General features: G+C 40.5%; 1 long non-coding RNA gene and 2 other non-coding genes across 3 annotated transcripts in view; all 3 read right to left on the bottom strand.

The window, feature by feature from the left end:
* The window catches only part of LOC148580678 (uncharacterized), a 142,990-nt gene that overhangs the window by 98,927 nt on the left and 18,249 nt on the right, over nt 1-25,814 (bottom strand). The window lies entirely within an intron of this gene.
* Nucleotides 12,770-12,876, bottom strand: LOC148580681 (small nucleolar RNA R71). Its single transcript, XR_015896949.1, has one exon. It is a non-coding gene; the product is annotated as a small nucleolar RNA R71 (small nucleolar RNA).
* On the bottom strand, nt 21,176-21,282 carry LOC148580682 (small nucleolar RNA R71). The gene has a single exon (XR_015896198.1). It is a non-coding gene; the product is annotated as a small nucleolar RNA R71 (small nucleolar RNA).

Below are 25,814 nucleotides of genomic sequence, written 5' to 3' on the forward strand. Positions count from 1 at the left end.
TGAAGAAGCCATAGATGTCATTGAGACTGTAGCTGAGAATGACTACTTCTATGCCTCTGAAAGGGGCAACACTAGAGGAGTAATGGAGCTAAACAATGTGGATGCACTATTGGCCCAGAACAAGTTGATTACCAAGCAGCTGGCTGACCTTTCCAAGAAGATGGAGAGGAACCAAGTAGCAGCAATCACCACCTCATCAGCAACTCAAGAAGCAGTAAATGCTGAGGCAGAGGGTGATTAGGAACAAGCAAACTACATTGGAAACTCACCCAGGCAGGCATATGATCCATACTCCAAGACTTACAATCCTGGTTGGAGGAACCACCCAAACTTTTGGTGGGGAAACCAGCAAGACCAAGGCCAAGATCAGAGACGTCATAACCCCAACAACAATTCAGCTCACCAACATTCTACACAGAGATCATATCAGCACCTACCTAACAACACACCTCAACATCCATACCAAAGCCAGAATGGCCCTTCTCATCACTCCAACTCCAACCCACCATCATCCGAAGACAGACTCTCAAGGATTGAGACTCTACTTGAAGTCATATGTAAGGAAGTCCAGGACATTAAAGTGTTTCGAGAGGAAGTACAGTCCAATATTCAGAATCAAGATGCCGCCATCAAGAAACTTGAGACACAAATTGGCTACCTATTCAAGCAAATTCCCAGCCATAACCTGTGCAATAACACTGATCCAAACCCAAGAGAGGAATATTAGGCCATCACCCTCAGAAGTGGGAAGGAATTAAAAGAAATTCCTAAGAATTCACAAGAGAAGAACTCAAACGAAAGGAGAGAGGAACGAGATGAAGTCCAAATTTCCATTCCTAGTTTATAGCAAAAAGGAGAAATACTGAAGCCAGACGTCCCAAAGGCTCCATACCCTCAGCAATTAAAGAAGAAGGGGGACGACAAATAGTTCTTAAGATTTTTGGAAATCTTTAAGAAACTACAAATCAACATACCCTTTGCTGAAGTAATAGAACAAATGCCGCTCTGTGCCAAGTTTTTAAAGGAATTAATGACTAAGAAGAGAAGCTGGAAGAGCAATGAGACTGTGATACTAACCAAAGAATGTAGTGCCATCATTTAGCATAAACTACCCTAGAAATTGAAGGATCCTGGGAGTTTCCATATCCCTTGTATTATAGGGAAAATCATAGTGGAGAAGGCTCTGTGTGACTTAGGAGCCAGCATAAATCTGATGTCAGTAGCTATGATAAGAAAAATGAGGATTGAGGAGGCTAAGCCAACAAAAATGGCCCTACAACTGGCAGACCGATCGTTCAAGTTTCCTCATGGCATAGTAGAAGATTTGCTAGTAAAGGTAGGAGATTTCATCTTCCCAGCAGACTTTGTAGTGCTGGACATGCAGGAGGAAGCCAAGGCCTCCATCATCTTGGGAAGACCGTTCTTGGCCACTGCTGGAGCTGTCATTGACGTTCAAAAAGGTGAAATCACCCTGAGATTACACAATGAAAAGATGACATTCAATGTGTTCAAGGCCATGAGTTACCCACCAGAACTATTGGGAGAATGTATGAGGTTAGATTCACTGGAAGATGCAGTACAGGAGATTTTTGAAGAAGAAAAACTTGAAGGGTTAACAGAGGAGGAATCAACATCTAGCGAAGAGGCTGCAACAGCAGAGATTCATATACAGGGTGCACCAAAGGAAGAGAATGAAAAGATAGAAGCACCCAAACTTGAACTCAAAGCACTGCCACCCACTCTCAAATATGCATACTTAGGAGAGAGTGAAAGTTACCCAGTAATCATAAACTCATCCCTTAGCCGAGATCAAGAGGATGAATTACTCCAAGTATTGTGAAAGCATAAGGATGCCATTGGATGGACCCTCGCTAACCTGAAAGGAATCAGTTCGGCCATATGCATGCATAATATACTATCAGAAGATGATGCCAAACCAACCATTCAACCCCAAAGGAGGCTGAATCCAGTCATGAAGGAAGTGGTACAGAAAGAAGTTATGAAGTTATGGCATGGAAGGGTAATTTACCCGATCTCCGATAGCCCATGGGTCAGCCCCGTGCAAGTTGTCCCAAAAAAGGGAGGAATCACTGTAGTCCCCAATGAGAAGAACGAACTAATCCCTACAAGGACCGTCACAGGATGGCGGATGTGCATAGACTGTAGAAAACTCAATGAAGCTACAAGAAAAGATCATTTCCCCTTCCTTTCATAGATCAGATGCTGGAAAGACTTGCAGGACACGCATATTACTGTTTTCTCGATGGTTATTCAGGATATAACCAAATAGTGGTTGATCCTAGAAACCAAGAGAAAACCTCATTCGCTTGCCCATATGGAGTGTTTGGCTACAGGCGCATGCCATTTGGGCTATGTAATGCACCTGCAACTTTCCAACACTGCATGCTCTCCATTTTCTCATATATGATAGAAAAATTCATTGAAGTCTTTATGGATGACTTTTTGGTATTCGGAGACTCCTTCCCTAATTGCCTAAATCACTTGGCCCTGGTATTAAAAAGATGTTAAGAGACCAACTTGGTCTTGAACTGGGAGAAATGTTACTTTATGGTGACAGGGGGAATAGTTCTTGGCCATAAGGTTTCTAACCAAGGCATTGAGGTAGACAGAGCTAAGGTGGAACTCAGTGAAAAATTACCCCCACCAAGTGATGTAAAGGCAATTAGGAGCTTTTTAGGGCATGTTGGCTTTTACAAAAGGTTTATTAAAGATTTTTCAAAGATAGCCAAGCCCTTAAGCAATCTCCTTGTATCTGATACACCATTTGTCTTTGATGAAAAATGCATGCTAGCATTCGAAAACTCGAAAAAGAGGCTGTCCTCTGCCCCTATCATTTCCCCACCTGATTGGAACTTACCATTTGAACTGATATGTGATGCATCTGATTTTGCAGTAGGGGCAGTGTTAGGGCAGAGGAAAGATAACTTAGTCCATGTGATATACTATGCCAGCAAAGTCCTCAATGACACTCAAAGAAATTACACCACCATTGAAAAGGAGTTGCTGGCAACAGTTTTTGCATTTGACAAGTTTAGATCATACCTCATTGGTGCCAAAGTGATTGTTTTCACAGACCACACAGCACTTAAATACTTGTTTGCCAAGCAGGAGTCAAAACCAAGACTGATAAGGTGGATCTTATTGTTGCAGGAATTCAATATTGAAATTAGAGACAAGAAAGGAGTGGAGAATAAGGTAGCCGATCACCTATCCAGGATCCCTCATGACAAAGGTGGAATACATGATACAAGTGTGAATGAATGTTTCCCAGATGAGTAGTTAATGACGGTTCACAAAGCACCCTGGTTCGCAAACATTGCCAATTTCAAGGCAACTGGGGCTTTACCTCCAGAGATCAACAAATATCAAAAGAGAAAGCTCATTAATGACGCAAAATATTTTGTCTGGGATGAGCCATATCTCTTCAAGAAGTGTTCAGATGGAATCTTGAGAAGATGTGTTTCAGAAGAACAAGGAAGAGAGGTCCTATGGAACTGCCATGGCTCATGCTATGGAGGCCACTTTGGAGGGAAAAGAATTGCAGCCAAGGTGTTACAAAGTGGATTCTTTTGGCCCACCCTTTTCAAGGATGCCAAGGAAGTAGCAAAGAACTACAATGAATGCCAAAGAGCTAGAAACCTACCCAAAAGAAATGAGATGCCACATAATTTCATTTTAGAGCTGGAACTGTTTGACGTATGGGGAATCGATTTCATGGGACCATTTCCAACCTCATATTCAAACAAGTTTATCTTGGTAGCAGTGGATTACGTTTCCATGTGGGTAGAGGCTTTTGCAACCCCAACAAATGATAACATAGTGGTCATAAACTTCCTCAGAAAGAATATCTTTAGCCGGTTCGGAGTCCCACGAGCACTCATCAGTGATGGAGGAAGCCGTTTCTATAACAGACCACTAGAAGCTCTTCTCCTACGATATGGGGTGAAACATAAGGTTACCACACCTTACCACCCCCAAACAAGTGGGCAAACCGAGATATCTAACAGAGAGCTAAAAAGGATTCTGGAGAAGACTGTAGGAGCATTAAGAAAAGACTGGGCAAAGAAGCTAGATGATGCTCTTTGGGCATACAGAACGGCATTCAAAACACCTCTTGGAATGTCCCCATACCAACTGGTATATGGAAAAGCCTGTCATTTACCACTGGAGCTGGAACATAAAGCCCTCTGGGCTCTCAAGCTACTAAATTTTGATAGCATTGCTGCTGGTGAAAAAAGAGTCTTGCAACTTCAAGAAATGGAGGAGTTTAGATCTCAAGCATATGAAAATGCCAAAATCTATAAAGAAAAGGCAAAGAGAAGACATGACCTCAATCTGACACCCAGGAGCTTTGAAAAGGGACAGCAAGTGCTCCTCTACAACTCCAAATTGAGACTTTTTCCTGGGAAACTCAAGTCAAGGTGGTCAGGACCCTTTCTTGTCACAAAAGTCTCACCATATGGACACATAGTAATCATGGAGGAAAGTTCGAAGAGGACTTTCACTGTGAACAGACAAAGCTCAAGCACTACATGGGCAACATGGGGCAAAACCCCAAAATGAAGTATCATCTCAATTAATGGAGGAATCGTTGAGCTAGCGACGCTAAAAGAGCGCTTCTTAGGAGGCAACCCAACCTAAGGTAGTTTCCTTTTCATTGTCATTTCAATAAAAATCACAAGTAGTTTTCCCTGTATCGTGAGAAGCTAAGTTTGGTGTTACACACCAAAACAATACAAGAGTGAATGTGTAATTCTAAGTTTGGTGTCCCACCAAAGATTTCAGTTAGAATCACACTACACTCCTTCAATGGCAAATTGCTAGCTCCAACCAATCAGGGGAACCACTTAACAGTAGTTTAGTTTCTAGTTAATAGTTATTTCGTTAATAACAACACATGAGGTTTTCCGCATGTATTCAATCTGTTATACTAGGCAAGGAACTAAGTTTGGTGTGCACACACTAAACTTAGTTCGGAAATTCACAATGCATACATGCATGATAACTATTTCTCAAGTGCTTTGGGAACAAGCAACTTCCAACAACTTTGCAAAAATCTTCTAGAGAAATGGTGCACTATCATCCAAGGAGGTGAAGAAGGATGCAAAAACTATGGATGATGACAAAGGGATAACTAGAAGCCACCACCCGAAGGTTGTATTATTACTTGACTCCATATACTTGGAATGCAAAAAAAATTGGAAGTCCGAATGTGCCCTTGATTAATAATTACTCTTTAGTTTAAATCATTAGAATTTAATGCCTGTTTTCCTTGCGTTTGTCACATGTGTGCTGGTCCAAGTTACCTGCTGCATTTTAACCTTGCTTACTTGTATGCTTGTCCTTTTGAATCAAATAAAAAGAGAATGTATGCTATGAAAGACCAGAGTGAGGTTCATATTGTGGAGTAAGTTCCTAAGTTTGTGGTGTGGTAATAGATTAGCTAAGTTAGTTCACCAACAAGGTAGGAAGGCAACTATCTGTCCTGAAGTCATATGCTTGAAACACACCCCATGAGACTAGCTAAACAACAAGATCCTAATAAGAAAAAGGAAAAGAACAATAAGAGTTGAAAAAGAAAGAAAAGTAATAAGAAATAAGGCTAGGCACCAAGGCCTTGAATCTTGAGGGATGTGTCTGTGGTGCTCTTGTACCAAGGATCTACTTGGATGAATAAGTTCTTAGGAGTGCTTCATCACTTGGTAACTTGGGTTAACTAACCCGGGATTATCAACTGAAAATCCACTATCAAGAGCAACCTTGCTACAGAACATTTAGTAACCCAAAGAGGTGCTGGACACCAAGGCCTCAAGGAAAGAAAATAACAAACCATGTGCATGTGGTGTGCATGTATGGGGGAGAGAGACTTGAGGGAGTAAGTCCTTAGGGGTGTTTCAACACCTAGCACCTTGAACTAACTGGTTCGGGAGTGTTGGCTGAAAGCTTATTTTAAAGAGTCGCCCCCTCACAGAGCACTTAGCCTAAGGATGCAATAAACCTTGAAAAGACAAAGGGGTCAATAAATAAAGGTCTCAAAGGGTGCAATCAAGTGAGTATTCCAGGGCATGATAAAGGTCTGAAAGCCAGTAAAGGAATGAACCTAAATTGCTATGGATGAAACCCCATAAAAACAAGGACATGACTTCCACATTAATGATTCATTTCTCTTGTCATTTCATTCATCATTCTCTTGTTCCGGTACTTGCTTAGGGACAAGCAAGCTTTAAGTTTGGTGATGTGATGCCAGGGCATTTCGGCCAGTTTCACTAACCTTTTCTTTACTGTTTTAGGGTAGTTTCATGCATTTTCTTAGGAAATAAGCAAGTTTTGGGTAGAATTTCACTTACATCTTGATTCAAGCAAACATTGTGAATTTTATATGATTTCATGAGAATTATGCATGAATTTAATGATAAATTGGATGATGCATGATTCATAACTTGGATTAGAGCTTTGATGCACTTTATTTGCTTGATTTCAGGACACAGGAAGCAAGGAAAAGCCACGTTAGTCTAACTAACGTGACCACTAACGTGGAATGGAAGCTAGCTTGCAATGTTAATGAGAAAAGTGATTGCCAAAAACATCTTCGAAGCCATCATAGCCCACGTTAATTACCACGTTAACTACATTAACGTGGTAGTTAACGTGGAGGAAAAGGAAGCTCCAAGCGTTAGTGGTAAAAGTAAGTGCCACTAACGCTCCAAAAGGGCAATTGGCCATGTTAAGAGTCACGTTAACTCAGTTAACGTGAACTCTAACGTGGAAGAGGAAGATAATGCCAACGTTAGTGACACTCACCTTTGTCACTAACGTTGGACTAAGCCACTATGAGCCACGTTAGTTACCATGTTAATTATAATAACGTGGAAGCTAACGTGGAGGAAAGGAATGATGAACCAACGTTAGTGACACTCAACTTTGTCACTAACGTTGGAGATGGCAATTAACACCACGTTAGTGGCCACGTTAATGTAATTAACGTGAGGCACTAACATGGAAAAGGGGCATTTTGGAGCGTTAGCAAAAAAAGTAGGTGTCACTAATGCTATCGAAGATTTCGCAAGCCTACGTTAAAGGTCACGTTAACTATACTAACGTGAACTTTAACGTAGGGAGAAAGGGGTACTCTCAATGTTATTGGGAAAGGTAAACCCCAGTAACGTTTGCGAAGGGCCAAGAGGCAACGTTGGTGGTCAAGCTAGTGATTGTCACTAACGTTAACACCACTAACGCCCTAAGCTAAAGTCCATGCCTACTGCACACTTTCTCTGCAAGTGAAGCTGAGCCCACTAAAGATGATAACTGCTTCAACTCAAGATTCAAAGGCCCATATCCAAGACTTGAAGAGCCAACTAGAAGATCAGAAGAGTCATATAAGTAGGAGTAGTTTTGAACTAGAGAGAAGCTTTTGGATTGGGAGAACCACTCTCTGTATAATTTTACTTTCTCTGCAACTTCTAGTCTTACTGTTAGAATGCATTCTCCATCTTTGTTTTCCATTCCCAGAGCTATGAACAACTAAACCCCTTTCATTGGGTTAGGGAGCTCTGTTGTAATTTGATGGATCAATAATAGTTTTCATTATTCTTCTTCTTTCTTTTCTCTTGATTTTACTAGAAAGCTTTCAATCTTCATCCAATTGAGTAGTTATCTTGGAAAAGAAGCTATTCATACTTGGATCTCTTCAGAACCTTGGAAGAGGAATGAAGAGATCATGCTAGAAATGCTTTCTCATGTTGGACCAAATTGGGGTTTGGATGGATATAGTGACATATAATCCTACCAATACTTTGATTTGGAAATACATGTGGTATAATCAGTGACCATACTTCATCTCTTCTCATGAGCAATTGGACCAAGGAATTGGCTATTGATCAAGATTTGAGAGATTGAATTACCAAGGAATTGGAATTCAATCACTTAAGATTGCCAAGGAGATCAATGAATGCATTGATTGAAGAAGAGATGAAAAATGAACTTGATCCGGAGAATGCAACATCTCCTAAACCCAATGACTTCCCCATTTTTTATCTCACCCATTCTCTTTAATTTCTGCAATTTACTTTCATGCTAAATTCCCCATTCCCCATTTAAGATTCTGCAATTTACTTTCCGTCATTTATATTCAGCTCTTTATGTCCAGCATTTACATTTTCTGCTATTTACTTTCCCGCCATTTGATTTTTTGCAACTCTCATATCAAATTCTGCTTAGCTCAACTAGAACATTCCTTTAATTAAAGTTGATTGACCAATCAATCCCTGTGGGATTCGACATCACTTTATTGTGAGTTTTTACTTGACGACAATTCGGTATACTTGCCAAGGGAAATTGTTGAGAGACAAGTTTCTGTGCAACACTACCCATTCAATTTTACTTTTTGCATCTTTACTTTCATGTTTAACACCCTGATCCTATTTAATTTTCAGCAATTTAAGATTCTGTCATTTAATTTCTAGCCATTTAATTTCTGTTCATTTACTTTCTTGCAATTTAAGTTTCCCTCCAATTTTAATTTCTGCAATCCCAATTTTAATTATGATTTTGCTCAACTAGCACAATTCCAGAGTTATAATTGCTGGATTTACCAATCCCTGTGGGATTCGACCTCACTCTTTTGTGAGTTTTTACTTGATGACAATCCGATGCACTTGCCGGAAGAAATTTTTTTGAGAGGCAAATTCCCGCGTATCAAGTTTATGGCGTCATTGCCAGGGATTGGTTTCGTATTGACAATTACTAAATTGAAGGATAACTAGATTGAGCACTTTACTTTTTCCTTTGAGTAATTGAATTTTAATTCCAGTTGTTCATTTAATTTCTGCACTTTTAGTTGTTTTTCTTGAATTTTATCTTACTGCTTTACTTTCCAGCAAGCTAACCTACTAACTATTTGATAAATTTCTCTAACCAAGCTAACTATACTCTATTTTAGTAGACTCTACACTTGCTGTTTCTTGTACTTGTTCATTGTATGACAGGTAGGAGAAAGGAAACTTCAACTTCCTTTGATAGTGAATCGGAAAGAACCTTCTTAAGATTAAGGAGGGAAGCAAGAGGAGAAAGGGTTGTTGGTGCAGAAGAAGTGGAGGAATACTTTGATATAATCATGGAGGATGATATGGAAAACCATCATGAAGGAGAGGTGAACAATCATGCCAGAAGAGGTGGAGCTAACCCAGCTGGACAAGAGAGGAGAGTTCTGGGATCATACATCAATCCAAACCCAGGAAACTGTGGCAGCAGCATTCAAAGGCCAACTATCCATGCTAATAACTTCGAATTGAAACCTCAGCTCATAACTCTTGTGCAAAACAATTGTTCTTATGGAGGAAGTGCCCAAGAGGATCCTAATGAGCATCTCACTAAATTCCAAAGGATATTAATGCCAGGGCATTTTGGCCAGTTTCACTGACCTTTTCTTTACTGTTTTTAGGGTAGTTTCATGCATTTCTTTAGGAAATAAGCTAGTTTTGGGTAGATATTCATTTACATCTTGATTCAAGCATACATTGTGCACTTTACATGATTTCATGAGGATTTTGCATGAATTTAATGACAAATTGGATGTTACATTTCCCATGACTTGGACTAGAACTTTGATGCACTTTATTGCCTGATTTCAGGACAAAAGAAGCAAAGAAGAACCACATTAGTAGCTACGTTAGTTACACTAACGTTAACACTAACGTGGAATGGGAGTAACTTGCAAAGTTAATGAGAAAAGTCATTGCCAATAACGCTCTCGAAGCCATCATTACCCATGTTAAGAGTCACGTTAACTAAGCTAACGTGAACTTTAACGTGGAAGAAAGGAAATGGAGCCAACGTTAGTGACACTTAACATTATCACTAACGTTGGACCAAGCTCATAAGTTGCCACGTTAGTTGCCACATTAACTTAGTTAACGTGGCCTCTAACGTTAAGAAGAAAAGGGGGACACCAACGATAGTGTCATTCAACTTTCTCACTAACGTTGGCCAAGTCACAAGAAGCCGCGTTAACTCCCACGTTAACCTAGTTAACATGGAAGCTAACGTGAAGAAACTAGGTGGTCGACAACGTTAGTGACACCAAACATTGTCACTAACGATGGGATGAACACACACTATCCCCAACGTTAACTCCCACATTAACCTAGTTAACGTGGAAGTTAACGTGAAGAAGAAAGGTTGTCGACAACGTTAGTGACACCAAACATTGTCACTAACGTTGGAAGGAGCCAACACAAGCCACAATGAACCACGTTAACTCCCACGTTAACTTAGTTAACGTGGAAGCTAACGTGAGGAGAGGGATGATGAGCCAATGTTAGTGACATTCAACTTTGTCACTAACATTGGAGATGGCTAGCACAGCCACGTTAGAAGCCACGTTAACCTAGTTAACATGGACTCTAACGTGGGAGCTAAGGGGCACATTGAAACGTTAGTGACAATGTTAAGTGTCACTAACGTTCTCGAAGGTTGGCAAGCCTACGTTAAAAGAGCCACGTTAACTAAGTTAACGTGGACTCTAACGTAGGGAAGGGGGAGGCTTCTCAACGTTATTGGGAAAGTTGAGTCCCAATAACGTGCACAAAGGACAAAGAGGCAACGTTAGTGGCAATGTTTGTGCCACTAACGTTGAGGTTAACGTGGCTCTTACTTGGGTGAGGAACGTTAGTGAAAAAGTTGAATGTCACTAACGTTCTCGAACCCATATTTTCACTGAACGTTAACACCACTAACGTCCTGAGCTAAAGTCTCTGCCCACTTCACACTTTCTCTCTACAAGTAAAGCCAAGCCCAATGAAGAAGAGAACTGCTTCAAACTCAAGATCCAAAGGCCCATACCCAAGACTTGAAGAGCCAACTAGAAGAACAGAAGAGTAGTATATATAGGAGTAGCTTTGAATTAAATTGGGAGTTGGAAATTATAGGGAGCCTCTTGGCATAGAATTAATCTCTGTATTTTACTTTCTCTGCACTTCTATTTTCATCATGTATTCGCCATCTTTGTTTTCATTTTCCAGAGCTATGAACAACTAAACCCATTTCATTGGGTTAGGGAGCTCTGTTGTAATTTAATGGATCAATACTAGTTTTCATTATTCTTCTTCTATCTTTTCTCTTGATTTTACTTGAAAGCTTTCGATCTTCATCCAATTGGGTAGTTATCTTGGAAAAGAAGCTATTCAAACTTGGATCTCTTCTGAACCTTGAAAGAGGAATGAAGAGATCATGCTAGAAATGCTTTCTCATGCTGGACCAAATTGGGTTTGGATGGATATGTGACTATAATCCTCTCAACACTTGATTTGAGAAATGCATGTGGTATAATTAGTGACCATACTTCATCTCTTCTCATGAGCAATTGACCAAGGAATTGGCTATTGATCAAGATTTGAGAGATTGAATTACAAGAAATTGTAATTCGATCACTTAAGATTGCCAAGGAGATCAATGAGTGCATTGATTGAGGAAGAGATGAAAATGAAATTGATTCGGAGAATGCAACATCTCCTGAGCCCAATGAACTCCCCATTTCTGATCTTATCCATTCTCTTTAATTTCTGTCATTTACTTTTATGGGCAATTCCCCCATTCCCATTTACAATTCTGCAATTTACTTTCAGTCATTTACTTTCAGTTCTTTAATTCTAGCATTTACTTTTTCTGCCATTTACCTTCCCGCCATTTTATTTTCTGCAATTCTCAACTCAAATTCTGGATTCGCTCAACTAGAACATTCCTCTTATTAAAGTTGCTTGATCAATCAATCCCTGTGGGATTCGACCTTACTCTATTGTGAGTTTTTACTTTACGACAAATTCGGTACACTTGCCGAAGGAAATTTATTATGAGACAAGTTTTTCGTGCATCAAGTTTATGGCGCCGTTGCCGGAGATTGATTGTGCATCAACAATGATTAAATTGGAAGATAACTAGATTGAGCATTTTTGTTTTGTTTGATTTAATTTTCTGTTTGAGTAGTTTACTTTCTGTTTTAGTTAATTTCTTCCCTTTCCCCTACTTTTTCTTTGTTATTTACAATTTATTTCACTAACCCACTAACTATTTGATATATTGCATCACTCACACTAACAGTAATTCTGACAGATATACTTTCTGCACCTATTCTCTTTTCTTGTACTTGTTGGTTGTATGACAGGGAGAAGAAGCGGGGCTTCAACTTCCTTTGATTCTGAACCTGAGAGAACCTTCCTTAGACTAAGGAGGGAGGCAAGAGAAAAACGTGTAGTTGGTGCTGAAGAAGAAAAGGAACACTTTGGGGAATACTTTGAACCAAACATGGAAGAAAACATGGAAAACCATCATGAAGAATAGACTCACAACCATGGCGGAAGAGGTCGAGCAAATCATGCTGGGGAGGATAGAAGAGTTCTAGGCTCTTACATCAATCCAAACCCGGGAAACTGTGGAAGTAGCATTCAAAAGCCAACCATCCATGCCAACAATTTTGAACTAAAACCACAGCTCATCACCTTTGTTCAGAACAACTGTTTGTTCGGAGGAAGTATCCAAGAAGACCCCAATCAACATCTAACCACCTTCCTGAGAATGTGACACAGTGAAGTCTAATGGTGTTCATCCTGACACCTATAGACTGCTCCTATTTCCATTCTCACTCAAGGATAAGGCAACCAAGTGGCTGGAGTCTTTCCCAAAGGAGAGCTTGACAACTTGGGAAGATGTGGTGAACGAATTCTTAGCAAGATTTTACCCCCCTCAACGAATCAATAGGCTGAGAGCTGAGGTCCAAACTTTCAGGCAACAAGATGGTGAGACTCTATATGAAGCATGGGAGAGGTTTAAAGACCTAACGAGGAGGTGCCCACCAGATATGTTCAATGAATGGGTGCAGCTGCACATTTTATATGAAGGGCTCTCTTATGAGTTAAAGAAGACCGTAGACCATTCATCCGGAGGATCTTTGAACAAGAAGAAGACCATTGAGGAGGCCATAGATGTCATTGAAACTGTAGCAGAGAATGACTATTTCTATGCTTCCGAAAGAGGGAACACAAGAGGAGTGATAGAGCTAAACAATGTAGATGTTCTGCTGGCCCAAAACAAGCTCATTACTCAGTAGCTGGCTGACCTCACCAAGAAGATGGAGAGGAACCAAGTAGCAGCAATCTCCACTTCATCAACAACCCAAGAAGGAGTGAATGAAGAAGCAGAGGGAAGTCAGGAGCAAGTCAACTACATTGGGAATTCACCTAGGCAAAACCATAATCCATACTCCAAGACCTACAACCCTGGATGGAGGAATCACCCAAACTTTGGGTGGGAAAATCAACAAGACCAAAGCCTTGATCAAAGACGCCCAAATCCCAACAATGCAAGCCACCAACATTTCACATCTGGACCATATCAACACCCCAATAACAATACCTCTCCACATCCACATTAAAACCAAAATAACTTACCTCATCCTTCCACCTCTAATCACGATCTGCAATCATTTGATGACAGACTCTCAAGGATTGAGAATCTACTTGAAGGCATAGGCAAGGAGATTCAAGACAACAAGGTGTTCAAGGAGGAAGTGTGAGCCAGTTTCAAGAACCAGGGAAACACAATCAAGAGGTTGGAATCTCAAGTGGGGTATCTCTCTGAGCAAATTCCCAAACCCACAGATGGATTCCCAAGTGACACAGAGAAGAATCCGAGAGGTGAAACAAGGAAAGTAAGATGGGAAGATTGCAAGATGGTCACTATAAGTGATAAGGAGACTGAGGACAAGCCAAGCAAGCTGTCAGAATAACCTGAAGATACCTCAGTAGAGAAGAAGGAAAAAGATCATCAAGAACTAGAAATCTCACAACAGGAGCTGCTGAGACTCTATGCACCTTTTCCCCAACTGCTCAATGGTGCTGTGGAGAAGAGAATATACTCAAGCTTTCTAGATTTGTTTGCATCTCTGCATGTCAACATACCATTCATCAAGACTATTCAACAAATGCCCGCATACATCAAGTATATGAAGGAGCTGCTTCCCAGGAAAAGCTCACTCAAGAGAGGCCAAACTATAGTGATGAACAAGGAGTGCAGTGCCCTCATTCAACCACAGTTGCCTACGAAAAGAAAAGATCCAGGGAGTTTTCATGTCCCCTGTGCCATAGGGGAAACAATGTTTGATAGAGCACTCTGCGATTTGGGAGCAAGCATCAACTTAATGCCCTTATCCCTGGTGAAGAGGCTGCAGATCAATGAGATATTGCCCACAGATGTAGTCATCAGGCTGGCCGACAAAACTCAAAAACAAGCAATAGGGGTGGTGGAAAATGTGTTGTTAAAGGTTGGGAAATACTTTCTTCCCACAGACTTTGTCATCTTGGACATGGAAGAGAGTCACACTCACCCAATCATATTGGGAAGACCATTCCTAGCTACAGCCAGAGCACTCATAGATGTGGAGCGAGGGGAGCTAATATTGAGGATCCATGATGAACGACTCAGCTTTAATGTCTTCAAACTCTCACAAGAAGCAGACCAAGAAAACAAAGAACCAAGCAAAGATCATAATGAGATGCTGACAGAGGAAGCAAGCACTGAAGCACAACCAGCCTATCTGGGAAAGCCCTTTGTTGATAAACAAGGAAATAAGCAGTTGTCAAAACTCAAGGAAAAGCTGGAGGAACCTAAACCACCAGAGACATGTGAAGACAACAACAAAATCCCCTTAGAAGAAGAATTCACCAAGAGCAAGGAAACATCAAAAGGGACAAAGAAGAAGGTACCAAGGGGGTGGAGGAACAAAAAGATCCCTACGGAAGACTTCTCTCCAGGAGATAAAGTGATCTCAGTTTACTTCCCAGATATTCCCCCTAATCTCCCCACTGTACCATCTCAGTTACCTAAGGTCTTCACTATCAACAGAGTTTTCCCCTTGGAACATGTAGAGATCATTGATAGAACCAATGGATATAAGTCCAAGGCAAGAGGGGAGGACTTGAAGCATTATCAACCTCCCTGATGAAGGAGAAATGTCAAGCTAGTGATGCTAAAAAAGCGCTTCATGGGAGGCAACCCATGTTTTATGAGCTTTTACTAGTGAATAAGTCAATATTCATGAATTCCAAGCCAAACTTGACAAACACTTGGTGAAATCCTTATATTGCAGTATATAGTGAAGAACAAGTTTGGTGTTCAAAGCGTGCCAAGAAAGCATGAATGCAACTGAAAGCATGCTAGTCTTGGAGCTTTGAACAGAACTTTTCATCACAGTGCTCCAAACTAAGTTTGGTGTCACCCCATGGTGCCACCTATGTGCATATAAGGATACACAGTTAGTTTGTTAGTTGGAGTTAATGAATAAACAATCTAATCTTTTCTTCCTTTTATTATTCTAGCCGTAAAATTTAAATTGATTTTTTTTATGATATTAATTCTTACTTTTCTTATTTGATCATTATAGGAAAAAGGAGCATTGAAGGATATTGATTGGACAATTAAAGGAGAAAGGTTCAACCACTTCATGAAGAGAAACTACACACTTGTCTCAAGAAGGAATGCATTGGAAAATGTTGCCATGCAACATTGAAGAAAAGAGACTCTTGAAGACCGAACCAATAACCCTCACTAAATGATGATCCTTGTCCTTTCTCCATGCACAACCCCTACCATCCATCAAGCAACCATTCCATCAATCCACACCCTCCATTCACTCACAATCTCCCTATATAAGTGAGTTCTAGTGCACACTTACCCCTCACACTCAAATTCCTACTCTCCACACTCCACACTTTCGGCGTCCAAAACCACTTCATCACACCTCATCCTAACCAACCAAATTCTTCATCCATCCTTACCTTCAAATCCCCTCACACAGCAACTCAAATTTATGACATCATCAAGCTCCAAGAGGCAAAAAAGGAAGGAACCAATGGAGAGCATTCCTTTCGATGAGAAGAGATTCAAAACTGCCTTCCATGAATGAGAATTTGAGCGGATCAAGCTCAAAAAGATACTGCTCGAGTTAACCTTCCAATTCAATGAAGACGAATGCCCACAGATTCGGGAGAAGATTGAACAAAGAGGGTGGCAAAGGCTCACTAATCCAGAAGGGAAAATCAATACGAACCTCATCAAAGAGTTCTATGCAAATGTGATCAGAGAAGATAAAGCCAGGGCCCCAACCTTCAAAAGCTATGTAAGAGGAAAGGAGGTGGACTTCAGCCCAGTTGCTATAACAAGAGTTCTTCACCTGAAATCACCACACTTTGATGAGCCCAGTTATCATGCAAGGATAAGTAGGAGCCCAGACAATGATGAGCTCACTGAGATCGTGAATGACATCTGTGTTATAGCAGCTGACTGGGAGAGGTATGGAGATGGGAGACCCCGGTTCATCAAGAGGGGAGACCTTAGCCCGGAAGGCAAGGGGTGGTTTGAACTCGTGACGAGATCCATCCTTCCAGCTGCAAATAATTCAGAAGTAAATATTAATCGAGCAACTATGGTACATTGCCTAATAGAAGATGGAGAAATCAATGTGCATGAACTTATAGCTGAGGGAATTCAAGATTCGGCTGAGAAGCTTGAATCAGGTGCCAGACTTTGGTACCCCAGCACCATTCTCCGATTGTGCACAAAGGCCAAGGTAATCTTTGAGGATGGTAATCCAGACTGGGTGCACCCTGGGAGGCTAATGACGATCCAACGTCTGGAATATACTACACCTACTCAGCAACAAAGAAGGCCACAAATAGGAAAACTAAAGGCAAAAGAAGGAGCTCACCAAGAGGAGTCTCATAAGGAAGAATATCAACAAGAAGAGCATCCTTACCCAGCCGACTTGAATATGAATCACCTTCTAAAAGCCATTGAAGATTTGGGGATGAGACATATGGAAGGACAAGAGCAAATACTAAACCTTCAGTCCAACTGGATGAGCCAACAAGAAGAGTGGCAGAAACAACAAATGGAGCAGCAACAGGAACAATACTCCCAGCTCACTCAAGCCATTCATCAAGTTACTGAGAGGCAAGAACGTCAAGATAAGCATTTGCAGGAACTCAATCAGCGACAAATAGCTCAGATGAAAGCATTTAATGAGTTCACTGTACTTAATGAAGGACGGCAACTACATAGGGAGGAGTTCAACGTAAACACTCAAGCCAAGTTGAACTACATGTCTAGTAATATGCATCATCTACACTATGCCATCCCTACATATGATGAGGTCCAAAAAGATTTTGTAGAACAAGAAGAGAGGAAGGTGAAACAGCAGAAGGAAACACTCAAGAAGAAGATGGAAGATGGTGGTTTCTGGAAGAAGCTGCTTGGAAAAGGCAAGGGAAGTGGGAGCACAAGCAATCAAGAAAAACACCAAGAGGACAAGCAAGAAGGAGAGCATGGACATCCACAAGAGTAAAAGGTGATGGAGTTCCTTCTTTGGTCCATCTTTTTCTATGCTTTGAATAAGGAAGATCTTGTATGAAATAGAACTTGCTTCCATGTTAAGTTTGAACTTTTTTTTTCTTTATTTCTATCTTTTAAGTTTTGAGTTGAAGAGGTCTATGCTTGCTGGTCTTTATGTCACTGCACCCATACTTTGCTTACTTGTATGTTTGTTCCTTTAAATCAAATGAAAAGAGAATGAGTGTTTTTAAATACCAGAGATGAGTTCATACTATGGAATAAGTTCATGAGTTTATGGTATAGTCATAAGTTAGCTAAGTTGGTTCAACCATAAGGTGGGAGGACAACTATTTGTCATGAATACTATGCTTGAGACACACCCCATGAGACTAGCTAAATAAGAAGATCCTAATAAGAAAAAGGGAAAGAACAATAAAGGTTGAAAAATAAAAGGAAAAGAGTAAGAAATAAGGCTAGGCACCTATGGTTTTAATCTTGAGGCATGTGTCTGTGGTGCTCCTGTGTGAGGGATCTACTTGGATGAATAAGCTCTTAGGGGTGCCTTATCACTTGGTAACTTGGGTTAACTAACTCGGGATTATCAGCTGAAAGTCCACTATCAAGAGTAACCCTCAATACAGAGCATTTAGTAACCCAAAGATGTGCTAGACACCAAGGTCTCAAGAAAAGAAAATAAATAAACTATGTGCTTGTGGTGTGTATGTATGGGGGAGAGACTTGAGCAAGTAAGTCCTTAGGGGTGCTTCAACACCTAGCACCTTGAACCAACTGGTTCGGGAGTGTTGACTGAAAGCTTATTTTAAAGAGTTGCCACCTTACAGAGCACTTAGCTTAAGAACAAAAATAAGCCCTGAAATAACAACAAAAGGATCAATGAATAAAAGTCTCATGGGATGCAACCACCGTGAGTATTCTAGGACATGATAAAGGTCTGAAAGCCAGGAATGAACCTAAGTTGCTATGCATGAAACCACCATAAAACCAGGGACATGACTTCCACAAGAATGACTCATGTCTCTTGGCATTCCATTCATCATTCTCTTGTTCCAGTACTTGCTTAGGGACAAGCAAGCTTTAAGTTTGGTGTTGTGATGCCAGGGCATTTTGGCCAGTTTCACTGACCTTTTCTTTACTGTTTTTAGGGTAGTTTCATGTATTTCCTTAGGAAATAAGCTAGTTTTGGGTAGATATTCATTTACATCTTAATTCAAGCATACATTGTGCACTTTACATGATTTCATGAGCATTTTGCATGAATTTAATGACAAATTGGCATTTCCCATGACTTGGACTAGAACTTTGATGCACTTTATTGCTTGATTTCAGGACAAAGGAAGCAAAGAAGAACCACATTAGTAGCTACGTTAGTTACACTAACATTAACACTAACGTGGAATGGGAGTAACTTGCAAAGTTAATGAGAAAAGTCATTTCCAATAACGCTCTCGATGCCATCATTGCCCACGTTAAGAGTCACTTTAACTAAGCTAACGTGAAATTTAACGTGGAAGAAAGGAAATGGAGCCAACGTTAGTGACACATAACATTAACACTAACGTTGGACCAAGCTCATAAGTGGCCACGTTAGTTGCCACGTTAACTTAGTTAACGTGGCCTCTAACGTTAAGAAGAAAAGGGGGACGCCAATGTTAGTGTCATTCAACTTTCTCACTAACGTTGGCCAAGTCACAAGAAGCCACGTTAACTCCCACGTTAACCTAGTTAATGTGGAAGCTAACGTGAAGAAACTAGGTGGTCAACAACGTTAGTGACACCAAACATTGTCACTAAAATTGGGATGAACACACACTACCCCCAAGAAGCCACGTTAACTCCTACGTTAACCTAGTTAACGTGGAAGTTAACGTGAAGAAGAAAGGTTGTCGACAATGTTAGTGACACCAAACATTGTCACTAACGTTGGAAGGAGCCAACACAAGCCACAATGAGCCACGTTAACTCCCACGTTAACTTAGTTAACGTGGAAGCTAACGTGAGGAGAGGGATGATGAGCCAACGTTAGTGACATTCAACTTTGTCACTAACGTTGGAGATGGCTAGCACAGCCACGTTAGAAGCCACGTTAACCTAGTTAACATGGACTCTAACGTGGGAGCTAAGGGGCACATTGAAACGTTAGTGACAATGTTAAGTGTCACTAACGTTCTCGAAGGTTGGCAAGCCTACGTTAAAAGAGCCACGTTAACTAAGTTAACGTGGACTCTAACGTAGGGAAGGGGGAGGCTTCTCAACGTTATTGGGAAAGTTGAGTCCCAATAACGTGCGCAAAGGACAAAGAGGCAACGTTAGTGGCAATGTTTGTGCCACTAACGTTGAGGTTAACATGGCTCTTACTTGGGTGAGGAACGTTAGTGAAAAAGTTGAATGTCACTAACGTTCTCGAACCCATATTTTTACTGAACCTCAACACCACTAACGTCCTAAGCTAAAGTCTCTGCCCACTTCACACTTTATCTCTGCAAGTAAAGCCAAGCCCAATGAAGAAGAGAACTGCTTCAAACTCAAGATCCAAAGGCCCATACCCAAGACTTGAAGAGCCAACTAGAAGAACAGAAGAGTAGTATATATAGGAGTAGCTTTGAATCAAATTGGGAGTTGGAAATTATAGGGAGCCTCTTGGCATAGAATTACTCTCTGTATTTTACTTTCTCTACACTTCTAGTTTCATCATGTATTCTCCATCTTTGTTTTCATTTTCCAGAGCTATGAACAACTAAACCCCTTTCATTGGGTTAGGGAGCTTTGTTGTAATTTGATGGATCAATACTAGTTTTCATTATTCTTCTTCTATCTTTTCTCTTGATTTTACTTGAAAGCTTTCTATCTTCATCCAATTGGGTAGTTATCTTGGAAAAGAAGCTATTCAAACTTGGATCTCTTCTGAACCTTGAAAGAGGAATGAAGAGATCATGCTAGAAATGCTTTCTCATGCTGGACCAAATTGGGTTTGGATGGATATGTGACTATAATCCTCTCAACACTTGATTTGGGAAATGCATGTGGTATAATTAGTGACCATACTTCATCTCTTCTCATGAGCAATTGACCAATGAATTGGCTATTGATCAAGATTTGAGAGATTGAATTACAAGAAATTGTAATTCGATCACTTAAGAGTGCCAAGGAGATCAATGAGTGCATTGATTGAGGAAGAGATGAAAATGAAATTGATCCGGAGAATGCAACATCTCCAGAGCCCAATGAACTCCCCATTTCTAATCTTATCCATTCTCTTTAATTTCTGTCATTTACTTTTATGAGCAATTCCCCCATTCCCATTTACAATTCTGCAATTTACTTTCAGTCATTTACTTTCAGTTCTTTAATTTTAGCATTTACTTTTTCTGCCATTTACCTTCCCGCCATTTTATTTTCTGCAATTCTCAACTCAAATTCTGGATTCGCTCAACTAGAACATTCCTCTGATTAAAGTTGCTTGATCAATCAATCCATGTGGGATTCGACCTCACTCTATTGTGAGTTTTTACTTGACGACAAATTCGGTACACTTGCCGAAGGAAATTTGTTATGAGACAAGTTTTCCGTGCATCAGATATGTGACATGGTTAAGTCTAATGGTGTTCATCCTGACACCTATAGATTGCTACTGTTTCCATTTTCTTTGAGGGACAAAGCATCAAAATGATTGGAATCATTCCCAAAGGAAAGCCTGACAACCTGGGAAGATGTAATGAACAGATTTTTGGCAAGGTTCTACCCTCCACAAAAGGTAAATAGGCTAAGAACTGAAGTGCAAACATTCAGACAGCTGGATGGTGAGACCATTTATGAAGCCTAGGAGAAATTCAAGGATTTGTCAAGGAAATGCCCCCTGACATGTTTAATGAGTGGGTACAAATTCATATCTTCTATGAAGGGTTGAATCATGAATCAAAGAAGGCTGTAGACCACTCATCTGGAGGTTCACTTAACAAGAAGAAGACCATTGAGGAAGCCATTGATGTGATAGAGACAGTGGCTGACAATGAGTATTTTTATACCTCAGATAGGAGCAACAACAGGGGAGTCTTAGAATTGAATCAAATGGATGCAATCCTGGCTCAGAACAAGATGATCACCAAGCAACTTGCTGAATTGACCAAGCAAATGGAGAAGAATCAGGCTACAGCTATCCACACTCAACCATCACCCCAAGAAGAGTTGGAGACAGAAGAAGGAGTTAACTGGGAGGAAGCTAATTACCTTGGGAATTCATCTAACCAATGATCCTTACTCCAAAACCTATAACTCTGGTTGGAGAAACTACCCAAACTTTGGGTGGGGGAACTAACAAAACCAAGGCCAAGACCACAGACCTCATAATCCAACCCAGTACAACTACTCCACACACCAAAATTCTAACCAAAGACCATATCAGACCACACAAAATACTTATTCACACCCACCACATCAAAACCATAACAACCACTCTCAACACCCCAATTCAAACCAACTGTCACCACGTGAGAATGATAGAATGGCCAGGATGGAAGCCATGCTTGCAAACCTTTGCAAGGAGTGTGAGGACATAAAGAAATTCAAGGAAGATGTGAGAGGGAGTATAAAAAGCCAAGGAGAGGTTATTAAGAATCTAGAAGCTCAAGTCGGACATCTTTCACAGCAAATTCCGAAGTCCACTGATAGTTTCCCAAGTGACATAGAGAAAAATCCAAAAGGGGAAATGAAGAAATCCTGGAAGAAGACACCAGCAAACCAACAGAGCACAGCCAAGGAAACTCCCAGAGCAACATCGAGAAAAAGGAACAAGGAACTGGATCTTCATAAAGAAAAGACTCAACAAGGAAGGAAACTTTGAAGCCTTATGTGCCAAAGGAACCATTTCCCCAGAGACTCAAGGAAGATGAGAAAGAAAAGTCATATTCAAGATTCCTAGACATGTTTGCATCTCTTAGTGCCAACATTCCCTACCTCGAAATCCTCAAACAGATGCCTACTTGTATCAAGTGGATGAAGGAGCTACTAGCCAGGAAGAGCAACCTGAAAGGTGGCCAAACAGTGGTGATTAACAAGGAATGCAGTGCTCTCATTCAGAGAGACGTACTCCTGAAGAAAAAAGATCCAGGGAGCTTTCATATTCCCTGTATCATAGAAGAAACAAAAATTGACAGAGGATTTTATGATCTAGGAGCTAGCATAAATGTGATGCCTCTATCTCTAATGAAAAAATTGCAAATCAATGAGGTGAGATCCACTAATGTAATCATACAATTGGCTGATAAAACTCAAAAGCAGGCTGAAGGTATAGTGGAAAATCTATTGGTGAAGGTGGGAAATTACTTCCTCCCCACAGACTTTGTTGTTCTGGACATGGAGGAAAGTTACCTCCATCCAATTATTCTAGGGAGACCATTTATAACTACTGGTCGAGCACTCATTGATGTAGAACAGGGAGAGCTGATACTGAGAATACATGAAGAGCAGCTCACTTTTCAAGCCTTCAAGCTCTTGCATGAATCTGAACAAGAGAACAAGGAATTAAAGCAAGAATACATTGAGAGTCCCCTAAAGGAGAATAGTAATGAACCACAAGGCCAGCATTTGAAGCTTACCTCGATGGATAAATAAGTAGCTGAAGAGAAGAAGCAACCAAATGAGTTCAAGGAAGAGCTGAAGCCACAAGAGTTGAAAGAAGCAGCTAACAAGGAACTCCCTGACACAACAAGAGTCAATGGGGCACTACTAGAAGAAGAGAAAAGAGTTGTGAAGAGACCACCAAGGGGTTGGAGAAGCAAGAAGGTTTCTCTCCTGGAGACAAGGTGATATCAACCCACCATCCACTAATCCCACCCCATCTTCCCACCATTCCATCTCAGTTACCTCAAGTGTTCATTATCAGAAAGGTCCTTTCCCTGGAGCATTTAGAAATCATCAAGGAATCAAGTGGAGAAAGCTTTATAGTGAGAGGAGAGGACCTCAAACATTATAGTCCACCCTAGTAGTAAACCAACCGTTAAGCTAGTGACGCTAAAGAAGCGCTCCATGGGAGGCAACCCATGATTTAATTTCTTTGTTTTTAATGTTTCGGTTTGAATAATAATTGTTGCTCTAACATGTATCCGAGATCGTTTAGACAATTTTGACAATTATCATGACATTGAGAAGCATATGATCTAATTCTAAGTTTGGTGTGCCTACTGGCACACTAAGATACCTTTCAAAAAATGATGATAATAGTGCCAGTTTGACATTTGTTTCCTGGAATATATAGCCAAATATTAAATTTGGTGTTCTATATATTGCAAGCACAAGTCATGAGAATCAAAGTTTTCTTGAGTTTTGAAGGTCATGAAAGTGCAACCATGGTTATAATTTTTAGTTCATGTTTAGAAATAGCAAAATAAAGTTTTCTCAGGATGGTTTAACCAAAAATTGACACTAATTTCATTGAGATTTCAATGACAACACTTGAAGGAAGTGACACTCTTAACCATGTGACCAAACACTAAGTTTGGTGTCCTCCAGGACGATATATGGTGGCACCAAAAAGAGTCACGGTTGGTTAAATAAGAATGAGGAATGATAGTCAATGTTTTAGTTTTAAATATTAATTGTCTCTTACCACCACTTGTTAGTACTCACTCATTTTGTCTTGTTATGATGGTTAGGTGAGCAGAGAACTATTTAATGAAAACAATAAGACAAAGAAGGGTAAGGCTAGCATGAAGACAAAAGTGGATCACATGGCTTGAAGGGTGAGTCTGCACATCCTTGGAAGAAGCACTTGGAAGACCGAAGAGATGTGCTTCATGAGGAGGCAACTTTTGTCTTTATTCAATTTTACTTGCAAACCCTTCATTTGTAAACTTGCCCAAGGAATCCTAGCCATCCATTCTTCATTAATGTTTACTATAAAAAGCCTCACTTGAACTGTGCATGTGAACCAAAATCTCACACTTCTTGTACTCTGGATATTCAACTTTTGTGTTCTCTAAAACTAAAGCCTAGAAACCGTGTCCTTGTGCAACAAAGCACCCTTGTTCACTTGCTTTCATAACACTACCTTAACTTCAAATACTTCCCATCCAAGAGTGCATCACACCAACCAATTCTCTTCATAAAACCCTTAACCTCAACTCGGCCAACCATCAAGGGAAGCATGGCTTCTTCTTCAAGTTCTAAAAGAAGAAGTGGAAAGGAACCCATGGTTGAAGAAGGTGAAAACGAATATGATCGATGGAAGTTCAAATCATGGTACCATCAAATGCAACTTGGGTGGATGAATGACAAAAAGATATATCCAGAAGTCCCATTCCAGCTACCTGATGATGGGTGCCTAGAAATAAAAGCTAAGATCAGAAAGAGAAAGTGGGAAGAGCTTACCTCACCAATCACCAAGATTAACGCAAACATCATAAGAGAGTTTTATGCTAACACACCAAGGCTTGATATGACTGAAGCCCCAACTTACAAGAGCTATGTACGGGGAGTGGAAATGGAGTTTAGTTTGAAGACCATCATGAAGGTCTTAGGACTTAGGACAACCCATTTTAATGAGGCAGGATACCATGAAAGGGTAAATGGAAACCTAGATTATGATAAAATCTCTAGTGATATCTGTGTGGTGAATGCTGACTGGGAGAGAGACAATCAAGGAAGGCACAAGTACTTGAAAAAGGGAGATCTCATCCCTGAAGCAAAAGGCTGGTATGAGCTGATAAAGAGGTCAATTCTTGGCACAGTGAACACCTCGGAGGTTAACAAGCAAAGGGCAATCATGCTACACTGCATAATAGTGGGGGGAGAGATAAAGGTCCATGAGATAATTGCAAATGGCATTCAAAAGGTTGCAGAAAAAACTCTGCTGAAGCCTGGCTCCATTATCCAAGCACCATTATGAGGTTATGCATGAAGGCCAGAGTACCCCTAGAGGATGCACACCCAACATGGCTATATCCAGGCATGCCAATAACCCTCGAAAGGATGATGAATGTCATAGAGGCACAACAGAGTCGAAGACCACAAAGGAGGAGAAGGAGAGAAGAACCACAGGAGGAAGCAAGACAACAAGAAGAACAGGAAGAGCAATAATTCCAACCACAAAACAACATCGACATGGTGCGAATGCAAGAAGCAATTGAAAGGTTATCAGAAAAGTACATGGGAATTCAAGAGCAGCAGGAAGAATTTCATTCATAGTACATGGGAACTCAACAAAGACAAGAGGAGCTTCAGTTGAGAATGATGACTCAATAGAGAGACTATGAGTCAAGATCCTTAACTATGCAAAGGGAACAAGCTTCACATTTTCAAGAATCTTTCAACCAACTTGCCCAACTTGAAGTTGAGAACATGAGAGCTTTCAAGGAGTTCACGACCCTTCAAGATGCAAGACATGGAGTTCAAGTTGATTACAA

The sequence above is a fragment of the Arachis ipaensis genome, chromosome B10 (assembly GCF_059453495.1).
Source record: "Arachis ipaensis isolate K30076 ecotype BB chromosome B10, ASM5945349v1, whole genome shotgun sequence".
NCBI classification, from domain to species: domain Eukaryota; kingdom Viridiplantae; phylum Streptophyta; class Magnoliopsida; order Fabales; family Fabaceae; genus Arachis; species Arachis ipaensis.